The 14,831-nt window shown below is 39.6% G+C and overlaps 1 pseudogene; it reads right to left on the reverse strand.

Moving 5' to 3' along the window:
* Positions 1–13,445: 13,445 nt before the first annotated feature.
* On the reverse strand, positions 13,446–13,872 carry LOC102843332 (annotated as a pseudogene).
* Between the last annotated feature and the right edge of the window lie 959 nt (positions 13,873–14,831).

A 14,831-nucleotide genomic window follows, 5' to 3' on the forward strand; every position in this document is an offset into this window, starting at 1 on the left:
TCAGCATAATGGCAATGAGATTAAGTTTTACGTCTGTGGAAAACCGTGTTGATTCCTCAAACTGTTAAACATGTTGTGATGTGCCATCAAGTCACTTGTGAATATAGCAACCCTATGTACAATAGCTCTGAACCCTGCCCTATTCTGTGTCAAACTTATTATCTCTAACATACCTACCCCCATTATCCCAGAAACTGAGTCAATCCATCTCATCAATTGCATTGTCTCTCCACCCTTCCAAGCATGATGTTCCTCCCCAATGACTGGTCCTTTCTTGTAAGATGTCCAAAATATATCACACAAAGCTTCAGACTCCTTGCCTCCAAGGAGCAGCCTGCTTTCACTCTCTCCAGGATGAACATGTTTATTTCCCTGGAAGCCTATGGTATATTCAATATTCATCTCCAGCACAACAGCTCAAAGGCATCAGTTCTCTATCATCCCTAGCCATTGTTTAGTTTTATGAGTCAGCAAATAAAGTTCTAAGTGTATACATAAATATCGAAAACAGGAGCCCATTCATACTTGTCCTGCACCATCTTCTCTATCACTGTCAAGCTCAAGTCCATTGTTGCAGTCACTGTGTCAATCCACCCCACTGGGGAGCGTCCTCCCTTTAATAGATTCTCTTCCTTTCCCAGCATGATGTTTTTTCCTAAAGATTGGTCACTCTTGAAATTATGTCCAAAGTATGTGAGATGGCATTTGACCATCCTTGCCTCTAAGGAGCACTCTGGTGCAAGAGAGACTTAGTTATTCATTTGGCAGCCTATGTTATATATTCAGTACTTTTCTCAAACACCACTGTCCGAAGCAGCAACTTTTCTTCAGTATCCATTATTAATTGTCCAACTTTCAGATGCATACAGAGTAATTGAAAATACTGAGGCTTGGATCAGGCAAATCACAGTTTTATTTTTTGTTGTTTCACTATTTTTTAAATTTTATACTAATAAACTAATTTTATACTAATAAACAAATAAAACTTTGTTGTTGTTATGTGCCGTCATGTTGCTTGTGACTCATAGCGATCCTACAATAGCCCCGAAACCGGCTCTATCCTGTACCAACTTTATGTTCTCTGAAACACCTACCCTCATTACCCCAGTCACGGAATCAATCCATTTCATTGATGATTTTTCTCTCATTCTCTGTGCCCCAACCTGCAAATCATGATGTCCCTCACCAAGTACTGGTGCTTTCTTGCAGTATATTCAAAATATGTCAGTCTCAGAATCCTTGCCTCCAAAGAACAGCCTGGTCTTGGCCTCTCTAGGACAAAATTGTCTGTTCTCCTGGCAGGCCATAGTATATTCAACACACTCCTCCAGCACCACATCTCAAAGGCATTAATTATCTTTCTATCATCCCTAGTCATTGTCCAGTTCTGTGACACATAGCAAGCAATTGTGAAGACTACGTATGGCTTGGATCAGGCTCGGCTTAGTCTCCAGACTGGAGTCGTTGCTCTTCAGTACTTTGGAGAGGTCCTTGACAGCTGATTTTTTCAATGCAATTTGTCTCTTGATTTCCTGGCTGCTGGTACCAAGAGTGTTAACTGTGGAGCCAAACAAGCTAAAGCTGTTAACAATCTCAAACTCTTCACCATCTATCATAATGCTGGTTTATTTACAAAATTCAAATCCATTTTTTTCACACTGGATCTTTGAAAATATTGCTCTTTAGCACTTTGCAGAGTTCCTTGAGAGCAAATTTCCCTGTTACAACTTGTTTGGTTTCTTGACTACTATTACCATGGATGTTGATTGTGGGTCCTGTGCCATCCTCATGGTGGCTGCTGTGCTTGAGTCCTCTGGCAGTCCCTTTGGCAATCCACTTTGATACATACATACTCTCACTTTACTATGCCCATATTTTATTGTCAAAAGTTTTTCATATTCTTGATTATTCAAATAATCAATAATATCATGTGCACTCCCCTCAAAGTTGATAGCATGGAAAAATGTCTTATTTTGGTCTTTATGGCTTCACGCTCTCCAGGACAAACCTGTTTGTTCTCCTAGCAGTCCATATTCAACACTCTTCTCCAGCACCACAGCTCAAATGCATCAGTTCTCTTTCTATCATCCCTATTCATTGTCCAAGTCTCTGATGCATAGCACGTAATTGTGAAGACTATAGTCTGGATCAGGTGCACCTGAGTCTTCAGCCTGACGTCGTTGCTCTTCAGTACTCTTGAGAGGTCCCTCACAGCTGACTTTCCCAATGTAATTCATCTCTTGATTTCCTGGCTGTTGTTACCGAGAGAGTTGACAGTGGAACCAAGTAAACTAAAACTGTTAACTGTCTCAATCTCTTCACCATCCATACTGATGCTGCCAATTGGCCCAGTGGTGAGAATCTTTGTCTTCTTGACACTGAGCTTCAATACATATTGAAGACTGCAGTCCTTGACCTTCTGCAGCACGCACTTCAGGTCCTCAGTTTCAGCAAGCAGGTTTGTGACATCTGCATAATGCAGGTTGTTGATTCTTCCACCAATCCTGATGCCACATTCCTCCTCATACAGCCCAGCGTCTCGGATGATCTGTTCTGCATACAGATTGAAAAGGTGTAGAGACAAAATACATCCCTGATGACACCCTTCTTGATTTTGAACCATGTTGTGTCTCCTTGCTCTGTTCTGATGACTGCCTCTTGGTCCAAGTATGTTTTGTATTAGCACAATCAAGTGTTCTGGGATTCCCATTCTTCTCAGAGTCAGCCATAGTGTGTCAACAACAACAATAACAACAACAATATATTTTATTGTCAAAAGTTTTTCAGACTCTTGATTATTCAAATAAACAAGAATATCATGTGCACTCCCCTCAATGATGATAGCATTTTGTCTTTATGGCAATAAAGGAAGATACATACTTAATACAGTAAACTCAGTAAACTTACTGTATAACTATCTTTTGCTTGGTTCTACTCTTTGGCAGGATTTTGGTCTTTTTCCTGTTTGTTGTAAGTTACTTATTAGACATCATTTGTTGAAACAGAGTCATGGCAGTAAAAGAAAAGTTATATAATGGCCATTGTTGGAATAGTAATATAGAACATGATGAACTGACTCACATTTTGCATATTGTGACATTGTAACAAGGGGAGGAATCTATCTTCCATCCTGAATGTAGGCTAATCTTATGACTTGTTTTGCTCTAAAGAATGTGACAAAACTGTAGCATACCTGTTCTGGTTCTATACTCCAAAAAAATCTTGCCATTTTCTACTTGTTCCCTATTCAGCTGATATAAAGAAAAATCCTCGCTAGCCTACTGACTAATCAAAGATATGTTATTCAGGAATCTGTTTTGTTCTAGTCAATAGCCAGCAATGCAACAGATACATGAGCAAGACTACCAGTCCCCAGCTGATTTGAAGACACTTAAACAAGCGAGCTGAGAGCAACCTAGCATGACACAGAACTACCAGGCTGACTTGTAGGTTCACAAGAAGTAATAAATGGTTATTGATTTTTTTTTGAATTGTTTTTATGTACCCATAAGGTAACTCATTAAAGAGATTAAGCATTAGGACAATTGAGCATAATATAAATGGACGAAGATTGTGGAACCAGTCTCTGGAAACATAATGAGAAGGTAGAAAAAAAATTAATTTATGACCAGAAATCAAAGTACAACGGAAATATAGCTCAATTGTGTGTCTACATTGCTAATTCTGAAGACTAAGATAAGAAATGTATTTGAAATTGTAAAGAAAAATTAATCTAAAGGTCAGTAGAAAGTATCAAAAAGATAGGCAAAATGTTTAGTTTTACCCTCTGATTTTTTTTTTTAATTTCTAACATGTCTTTAGGAATAAGTGATCTGGTCTTAGGTTTCTGCTATTTCCTGCTATCATGTTTGAAATGGTTGAGTGAAGTAAATAATTTTGTTTTGGTATATGAGCCTTATGCCACTATTCTTTCTTTAACTGCAATAAGCACTGGAAAATAGCATTTTTGTGAACTTGGTCCTCTAAAACATGCGTCCATGTTTCAAGCAGCAAGCTAATTTTCAAGTTCATCAGATGCGTATTTATGTGGTGGATGTATCTGTCACATAAACATTTTGTCAATCACCGCCTTCCTTCTGTTCTGACACAGTACGCTGTAAGCAACATCTAAAACGTGATGAATGTTGTGCTTGTTCCAAGTGAGAATTAATTATGGCAATGACAAGCATGCTACAAAGCTACCCATACTCTATTACAGTGCTGCATTAACAGAAGCAATCATTGAGGTTTTAAATGAAAAATTTCGAGTTCACAATTAATTTAGCAGATCCTTTAAGTTTGCCTCTTAAATTAGTTCACCCTTTCAATGAAATTTTGCTTAAATCAACTCTGAAAAGAAATATTGGTCAAGTTCCTAAGGCCTGAAGCTGATCAGAGTGGGGAATAACCTTAATCCAGGAAAGAACTTTTACCCTCCTTTTCTTCTATGTTTTGTTTTGTGAATTTTTTTTTTCAAACCTATAATGACAAAGCTATAGGGTAAGAACATGGATATCATTCAGTGAAGATTTGAAGACAATTTGGCTTGTAGATTCAAGCCATATAATTTCAATTTTTGTTTAAAAAATGTCAATTTCTTCCTCTTTGTCTCCAGATGTAGGAGCGTATATTTGAATAATAGTCATGTTAATGAGTCTTCCTTGTATGTGTATGGATATTATCCTATCACTCACACATTGTATTTCAGGCTAGAACTTGAAATTGAATCTTTTACTATGAATGTAACACCATTTTTCTTCTGTTTTTCATTCCCTGCATAGTATACCACACGATTATTTTATTCCAAGTGGCCAAAGCTAGTCCATCTCATCTCATCTCACCCCATCTCATCTCACTAATGCCTAGTATGTTGATGTTCATGCATTCCATTTTATTTTTAACAATTTCCAATTTTCCAACATTCAAGCTACATATATTCCACATTCTAATATTAGACAATATTTGTTATTGTTTTTCCTCATTTTCTCATTCCAGTCTGGGTTCTACCACTACACTACTAAAACTATCCTCATTCCTTTAGTGTTCATAGGGTTTTCAAAGGCCTGTTATTTAAAAAGTAGATGGCCCATCCTGCTTTCTCATCTTTCTTAAGCAGAGAGCTCCACTAAAATTTGTCCACAATGGGTTACCCTTATGGCATTTGACACACCAGTGGCACAACTTTCAGTATCACAGCAACCCCAAGTTATCTCAGTACCACAAACTGACAATGTTCTACCCAAGTACAATTAACATGAGGTCGTGATTGTGTAAACAAGAGGCTTGCAGCCCACAGCTGATTGTTAATGAAATCAAAACAGCCAATCAGTTTGCATTTGATTGTTAACAAAAATTTAAAAATGCCTGAACAGTTTACACCCAACTTTCTAATAAAACAACCATCCAGAATCCAATTGCTACAAGCTGGAGACTCTTAGGAAAGAGCCAACCAACTTTTAAAAAACAAAGGTCCACCAACTAGGTCTTAATTGCTTAAATAAGAGGCCCACAACTGATTGTTAGCAAAGTAAAAATGGCTAATCAGCTTACACTTGATGGTTGTTGTTGTTGTCACCTGCAAGTCATAGTGACCCTATGTAAAACAGCCCTAAACCTTGCTCTATCCCTTGCCAATTTTATTGTCTCAGAAATACCTATCCCCCTTACTCCAGTGACTGAATCAATCCATCTCATCGAGGCTTTTCCTTTCTTGCACTGTCCCTCTACCTCCACCCTCCCTAGCATGATATCCCTCTAAAAGGATTGATCCTGCTTTGCAATGTGTCCAGAGTAAGTCAGATGAAGCTTCAGAATCCTTGCCTCGAAAGAGCAGCCTGGTTTCACCCTCTCTAGGATGAATTTCTTTGTTCTGCTAGCCGTCCAGGGTATATGCAATACTATTCTCCAGCACCAAAATCCAAAGGCATCAACTCTCCTTCTATCATCCTTACTCATTGTCCAGTTCTCCGATGCATAGCAAGTAATTGCAAAGACCATGGCTTGTATCAGGCACACCTTAATCTCCAGACTGATGTTGTTGCTCTTGATGGTTAACACAATAAAAAATCACCATATAGTTTACATCCATATTGTTCCCACTCCCAAGAAAGGTGATCCAACCAAATGTGGAAACTACATATAGTTTACACCCATATTGTTCCCATTCTCAAGAAAGGTAATCCAACCAAATGTGGAAACTATGATTGAACAATATCATTAATATCACATATCAGTAAAATACTGCTGAAGATCATTTAAAAAGAACTGGAACATTACACAGATAGGAAACTGCCAGAAATTCAAATAGAAATTAGAAAAGACTATAGTACTGTACTAGGCACATTATTACTGATATCAGATGGATCCTCGCTAAAAATAATGAATCCCAGAGAAATGTCTATTTGTGTTTTATTGACTATCCAAAGACATTTGACTGTGTGGATCAGAACAAGTTGTGGCTGACATTGAGAAGTAGAGTCCCAGATCACTTAATTGTGCTCATGTGAAACCTATACCTGGACCAGGAGGTTGTTGTGCTAACAGAAAAAGGGAACACTGTACAGTTTAAAATTAGGAAGGGAATGTGCCAGGGTTGTATTTTCTCTCCATATCTATTTAATCTGTATACTATTCCTTGGAGAGGGACATAATTATGGGAAGGGTGGAGGGTCGGTGAAGGAGAGGAGGATCATAAACCAGATGGATTGACACAGTGACTGTCACAATGGGCTCTAGTGTGTCAGAAAGTGTGAGGATGGCACAGAATAGAACAAGTTTCAAATTTTTTGTTCATAGGGTTGCTATGATTTGTACTTGACTTGACAGCACCTAACAACAACACTTTCGAACAGAAATAATGGGAAAACCAAATATTTTCCATATTTGCAGTATGATTCTGTATAATACTCAATAGATATAGATCTTTATATTTCTTTCTGATTCTTTTCTTGAGAACTTATATTCTTCCAAAGGATGTTATTATAAAGAGGAAAACATTAGTTTGCAAATGTGGCTGGATATAAATAGAATAGAACAAATAGCCTGAAGTTAACAAACACCAAAGCTTGGCAACTTAAAAATAAGCATAGATCAAAACAGGATGATACTATTACAATGACAGGCATACAAACCAATAGAATAGGATAGAGGACACGTAAATCAACCCACCTACTAGTCAATTTATATTTGATAAGGAAATGGAACCCATTTAATGAGGAAAAAAACAGCTTCCTTAACAAAGGCACTGGTGAAATTGGACATCTACCTGCAGAAGCTCTAAACAGTAAAAGGCACCACTCCATACACAAAAATCAACTCAAAGTGGATAAGAGACTTAGGAGTAAAAACAAAAAAAACAAACAAACTAATAAAACTCAACAAGATCATCAGAGACAAAAAGTAAGAAAAAATTTACAAGCCCTACTCTGAAGAGTCTTGCAAGTATAGCTAAGGATGTATGAGGAGAAAATAAAATTGAAGAATGGGATCTTCTAAAAATCGAATCCTTCTGTGCATCAAAAAAGCTTTCTCAATAAAGAAAAAAGAAAGATGACATGCCAGGAAAAGCATTTGGCAACAATATTTCCTAGAATGGGCTCATAAGTAAAATTTACAGAATACTACTGTGCCTTCACAAGAAAAAGACTGATCACACAATTATAAAATGCATAAAAGATGTGAAAAGATAAAAAAAGCATAATTATAAAATTATACAAAATTTATGCAATTATAAAATGCATAAAAGACATGAGAAAAATGTTCAAAATCGCTAGCAATTAGAGAGAAGGAAATCAAAACAATAAAATGGCATCTCAACCCAGTAGCAATAGCAAAGTTTAACAGACATCAAACAATAAATGTTGGCAAGGAATGAGAGATTGGAATTCTCATATGTTGCTGGTGGGGATGTTAAATCATACAACAACTCTGGAAGGCAGTTTGGTGTTTTTTTAAAAAATGTGAATATAGCAATCCCCCACGACCCAGCTATTTGACTACTAGGAATATATTGCAAGGAAATTAGAGCTGGGGAACAAATAGACATATGCAGACCTGTGCTCATTTTGGCTGTATTCACAGTTGTTGTTGTTGTTGTTATGTGCCGTCGAGTCGTTTCCGACTCATAGTGATCCTATGCACAACAGCCCTAAACCCTGCTCTTTCCTGCGCCAACCGCACCGCCTCTGACACACCCATCCCGATTACCCCAGTCACTGAATCAATCCATCTCATAGAGGGTCTTCCCCTCCTGCGCTGTCCCTCCACCCTCCCAAACATGATGTCCCTCTCCAAGGACCCGTCCCTCCTGGCAACATGTATAAAGTATGTCAGACGAAGCCCCAGAATCCTTGCCTCCAAGGAGTAGCTTGGTTTAATCCTCTCCAAGATGAATCTGTTTTCCTGGCAGTCCATGGTACATTCAGTACCCTTCTCCAGCACCACAGCTCAAAAGCATCCACTCTCCTTCTGTCCTCCCTAGTCATTGTCTAACTCTCTGATGCATAACAAGCGATTGCAAAGACCATGGCCTGTATCAGGCGCACCTTAGTCTCTATAGAGACACTGTTGCTCCTGAGTACCTTTGAGAGGTCCAGTAGGAAGAAAATAATAAGTTTAATGACTAGGAGAAATTACTAGATAGAGAAATTGTGTACACACAAAAGAATACTATGCAGCAAAAAAACAATGAATAAATTACAAAACACTACATCAGCAACCTGTGTTATGCAGATGACACAACTTTGCTTGCTGAAACAGAGAAGGACCTGAAGAGGTTGCTGCAGAAGTTTAAGGACTGCAGCCTTAAATATGTATTGAAGCTCAACATCAAGAAAACCAAGATTCTCACTACTGGGCCAATTGGCAACCTCAATATAGATGGTGAAGAGGTCGAGATTGTTAATAGCTTTAGGTTGCTTGGCTCCACAATCAACACTCTTCGTACCAGCAGCCAGAAAATTTAAAAAGCGAATGTTGTTGATTGCCTTTGAGTTGAGCACAACTCATAGCCACCCTATGAACAAAAGGCCTGAAGCCCCTTTACAACTACCGACATTTATCAAAATTTATAGAGTTTCTGGAGGCATGTTATTTAGGAAGTGGATGCAACTCTTGTTTCCCAAAGTATCATAGTATATTATTGTTGTTATGTGCCATTGAGCGGCCTGTAATGTACAGTAGCTCTGAATCCTTCCCTGTCCTGAGCGTTGGGAAATTCTGTTGTCAGAGACCTTTCAAAAGTATTGAAGAACAAAGATGTCAGTCTGGAAACTAAGATGTGCCTGACTCAGGCCATACTCATTGAAATTATTTGCTATGCATCAAGAAGCTGGGCAATGACTAGGGAAGATAGAAAGAGAACTGATGCCTTTGAGCTGTGGTGCTGGAGCAGTATGTTGAATATAACATGGATTGCCAGGAGAACAAACAGATTTATTCTAGAGAGGGTGGACCAGGCTGCTCCTTGGAGGCAGGGATTCTGAAGTTTTGTCTGACATACCTTGGACTTGTTGCAAGGAGGGACGAGTCCGTGGAGAAGGACATCATGGTTGGGAGAATGGATGGGCAGAGCAAGAAAGAAAGACCCTTGATGAGATTGATTGATTCAATGACTAAGGTAATTATGTTAGGTGTGTCAGAGACAATAATATTGGCACAGGATAGAGCACGGTTTGGCTGTTGCACATAGGGTTGCTGTGAGTCTCAGGTGACTCAACAGCACATAACTACAACAACTACACAATATAGGCTAATCTGGAGGATATTATGCTGCATTAAAGAACTCATTTACAAAATGACAAATACTGAATAAGACTGTTACTTTGAAAATATGAGGGTAACTATGGAGTTGGGGGGGATGTAGAGGGCAGAAATAGAATGCATAGACAATAGACACCGTAAAGGATCCAGACAAGAGAGGAACCGTATGTGTAGCTGTTCAAGAAGGAAGGGCAAAGTGGTATAGGAAAGGATAAAGGAGAGATAACCCCTGGGACAGTGGAGATTGGTGGATGGATGCTGGGGGCGGTGAAGGAGCAATGCGGATTTGATGAGGCAAGGTGATAAAGAGCATATTGATCAATGATGTTGTTGTTGTTATGTGCTGTCGAGTCGTAGGCAACTCTTCGCAACCCTATGAACAAAAGTTCTGAGCACTTTTTATAGAGTTCCCAGAGGCAAGCCATTTTGGAAGTGGATGCCACGCCTGCTTCCAAGTTTGTTTGAATCAGGAAGCTCCACCAAACACTGTCCACCATGTGTAACCATTATCACGTTTGGCACATCAGTGTCACAGTGTTGAGCTTCACAGCAATCATGAATTACCTCTGTACAGCAATGCACAGACCAATGCTATACCACCTAGAAGAATGTTTGACAAAAATGCAATTTGAACCAGTCCTGAGGGCCTCAGATTCAAATCACCCATCTTCGGCTTGGTAGCATAACTTTCTGTCCACTGGGCCAACGTAGCTATCTCTATGTTGTCATTGTTATTGTTGATAGTGATTGATTATAAGAAATGAGAAATATAAAAGACAACATACATGAATGAAAATGAATGATTCACAATGTACAATTGGATGATTATTTTAAATTTAATGTGGATCAATGATTATGTATACACAATATATATGAATGATGTTTATGACACAGTGTGCATGACTGAAGCAGAATGTATATGTGTGATTGTACAAAAATCAATAAAAATAAGTTTAGATTAACTAAAAAATGCTAAATTATATCCCCAGAGGTCTTAATAAAAATTGGCTTCCTGAACGATGCATACATACACAAGAATAGCTGACCCTGCTCGAAGAATTTGTTTAGAAACAGCTAGACTAAAAAACGAGGGCTCTTAGGTAGGTTCTAACTTACACTGACCCTCTATTAATAGGAGGAGACTGACCGTATTTCTCCCAAGGAGGTTCTGGCCGACTCAAACCTTGGGAAACATGCGACCTTTAGGTTAGCAGGGAAACACACCAGGGACAATATCACTAAGAGCTCCTAGTGATAACATCCAATAAAAAAAGAAACTCATTGCTATCAAATCAGAACAAATTCAAAGGTTCATGACCCTTCATGGGTTTCAGAGGCAATAAATTGCATAGTCCGTCTTTGTCCCAGGGGAGTCACTGCTGGATTGGAATTGCCAGAGTGACTAGTCTTTCAGTTTGTAGCACAACTGTCTATGGGCTAGTAGAAGGACACAAACTCTTTGGATCACCTTTTAACTTAGATGGTATGTTACTTAGGGAATATAAATATTTGTTTTCCTTTCCTTGTTAGTTGAAGTTCACAATGCAAATGAAAAAGTTAGCATTAGGCTCAGGCATTCTTCTGTGAATTTATTGATATCATTTCTCTCCAAGGTTACTTTTTTCTCTTTCAACCTACTCTATTTGGAACACAAAACACTCACATACTTGGCAAGGCCAGAACATCATTTACTGAGTAAATATTATGTTCACTTTCTAATCACTAACTGCTCTGCGGTAGAAAGATTCAGCAATCTGCTTTGATAAAGAGTTACAGCCTGGGAAACCCCGTAGGGCAGTTTTAATCTATCTTTCAGGGTTGCTATGCATTGAAATTAACTTGATGGCAACAGTTTAAAAATTAACATTTAATAAAATTTACATAAAATCTTCCCTGTTTTCCAAAGAACAAAGTAGGCATGGAAAAATTATTCACCAAGATGTCTTGTAAATAGCTTATTAATGCTTATAATAGGCATAAAATTCACTATTATCAGTCAGGTCCTTAGATTTAGAAAGAGCCTCAGATGTTGAAAGTGCTTCAGTAGACGAATTTATAGTTTTGAATTAAAGTTTGAAAACCAGTTTTTACCTTCACTTAATTTCCTATACTTTTGCAGCAAATATTTAAGGTGGATTGCCAGAATTATCTAAGGTATTACCAAACTCTGAATAGACAGTTTTCAGGTGCCAGTAAGTTGACTAAAACTCACAGTGACCCTATGAATAACACATCTGAACATTATTCTGTCCTGCAGCATCCACACCATTGCAAACCTGCTCTAGCCCATTGTTAGTCACCACGTCTGTCCATCTTGTTTAAGATTGTCTTCTCTTTCTCTCACCTTCGACCTTTCCCAGCATGATGTCTTTTTTTCCCAAGACTACCTCCTGTCAACATGCCCAAAGCGTGTGAGATGAAGTTCACCATCCTTGACTCTAAGGATCATACTTTTACACTTCCTCCAAGACAGTTTTTTGTTGTTCTTGTTCTTTTGACAGTCCCTGGGATCTTTATTGCTCTTCTCCAACCCCACAATTCAAAGGCAACAATCTCTCTGAAAATATAAAAAATGGTAAACCAATGGAGTACTTTGATTCTTTCAGGGTAGGGTCCTTTATCAGAAAAATTTTCCAGGGTTATTGTTGTGTCCAGTCTAGTAAGAAGGAACCCACAGCTGACAACTCTGGTTGACTTTCAGAGGTGGTTAATTGAATGGGAGGAGTCTGCTTACGTTTCTCCTGCAGAGCAGCTGATAGGTTCAAACTGCATGCCTTTGGGATTGCAATGCAGCTTCTTTCAAATAGTCCATTAGAGGTTAATGGATGAGCTCTGGTGGCCTAGTAGTAAGAAGTTGCTGTGTAATCCTAAAGGCTTGTGGTTCAAACCCACTAGCTACTCTATGGGAGAAGGGAGGGCAGTCTCCTCCCATGCAATTACCTGTCTCTGAAAATCTTCTGGAGAGTTAGCTATGAGTTGGATTCAGCAGCAAATGACAACAACGGAGGCTAATAACTAATGTAGTCCTGTTTAGAATAGATTCAAACTGTGAAAAAGCACAACATGCTTAAAAAAAATAGATGGCCAGTAAAAAAAGAGGAATATCCTCAATAAGATGGATTGACATATAAATACAGGAATGGACTTAAGCACAGCAGAGGAAGAGGATGGTGCAGGATTGGGAAAAGCCTAGTTCTGTTTATATTTCCTTCTGTAGTGCTTTGTCATTTCTGTAGGTTGCTCAGAGCTGACTAGACTAACATATAGCAGCGTACAAAATATAGTGGACAGTATGTAAAGTACCAAGAAAGAATAAGATGCATGGTAAAATAGATCTGACGTGGGAACAGGGAGCCAAAGGTTGTCACCTCCAAGCAGAAGGTTAGGTGTTTGGGTTTTTTTGTTTGTTTTTCTTTTTTTTTAAGTTAAGGAAGGACAACAGCTTTTATTAGCTCCTGGGGAAGCTCATGACGAGGAGCTGGGCAGCCCCTCCTAGCAGCCCCTCTCTGCTCCCTGAGGGGATCGACTCAGCCCCCAGCCCACCGAGCTAACACTACAACTGCTCAGGGGTGAAGAACAGGCAGGAGAGCCAGAAACTTTGCACAATTTGTTTGACAGCAGGTACAGGATGAGGGTCCCCAGTAAGGCTGGCGCCAGTCCTGGGGTTGGGAAGCCGCCGGACGAGATCATTTCACCCTTGGCTCCTTCTCAATGGGCTTCCCCACGTCCTTACCCCAGAGTTTGAGACCAATGGCTCTCTCGATCTTGCCCAGCACATGGTTGTTAGGGATGGCCCGCCCACTCACGTAGTCAGCAAGCGCTTGCGGTTTCTCATTGCGAAAGCCCCTTGCTCTGCCGGCCCTGCTGGATCACCTTGCCAACTTCCAGGGTCACCCTGTCGTGCGTGGTGCATCTCCTCTGTCTCCCGATCCAGCTTGGCAGTGTTCTTGGTGGCAGAGCTCTGCTTGTTCTGGCCAGCTGCCCATTTCTTGGATGTCTCCACGTCTTCGCCTCTTCTCTGAGCCGCCAAGATGGCCTGCTTGGACTTGCCTGGGCCACAGTGGGGCCCTTCTTGCGCAGCACCGTCACCGTGTCCCAGTCATTCTCGGCCATGTCGGGTTGGGGGCGGTCGGTTGCAGACTCAGTCCGGCGGCTCCGAGAGAAGGTTAGTTTTATATCACATTTGCTATTTATATCACATTTGGTCTTAAGAACTGGTCTATAGTTTCTGTGGGTAATATGCTGTCGCTGCTGTTGAGTGAAGTATGACTAATAACGACTCTATGATCAACAGATCTGAACTCTGTCCTATCCTGTCCCATCCTTATCGTCTCGGACACACTTGAGTGCATTTGCTGCAGTCACTGTGTCAATCCATTTCATTGAAGGTCTTTTGCTCTTCAATTACCCTGTTTCATTGACACATGTGAGCCAATTGCTGCAGTCTCTATGTCAATCCATCTCACTGAGTCTTTCACTCTTCAGTTACCCTCTCCACTGACCTTCCACTTTTCCAAGCATTATGCCACTTCACAAAAAAGAACATCTCCTAGAAACATGCCCAAGGTATGTGAGATGAAACTTCACTATGTTTGCCAAGTATTCTGGTTGCATTTTCCCCTAAGACATAACTCTTTGCTCTTTTGCAAGTATTCATCTCCAACTCCAAAACTAAAAGACATCAATTCAAGTGGTAAGGCACTGCATCTTGTTCAAAGGAGTTCACTGCAGTTTGAATCCACAAGCTGTTCCATGGAAGAAAGATAAGCAATCTTTCTTCTCCTTTTTTTTTTTTCCCCCTGGTAGCTCTAAATTATTAGCAGCTGTTGAGGGGAAAGATGGCATTTTCCTTCCATTAAGATCTACAGCATCAGAAGCCAGATAGAGATTTATTGTAAGTTGAAACTGAGTTACTTTTGGTTGGTAGCACAACTCCTTATCCATGTGGCCACAAGAGCTCCATTTTTGTTGAATATATCCATTATATTTTAGTTTTGACTGGATTCAAGGAGTTATGGAGCACTTTGCCACTGCTACTCTGGTGAGATGATATCCCATTGTAGTTTTGATTT

The sequence above is a fragment of the Elephantulus edwardii genome, unplaced genomic scaffold (genome assembly GCF_000299155.1).
Source record: "Elephantulus edwardii isolate Elephantulus edwardi_28Jun2011 unplaced genomic scaffold, EleEdw1.0 scaffold00180, whole genome shotgun sequence".
In the NCBI taxonomy this organism is placed as follows: domain Eukaryota; kingdom Metazoa; phylum Chordata; class Mammalia; order Macroscelidea; family Macroscelididae; genus Elephantulus; species Elephantulus edwardii.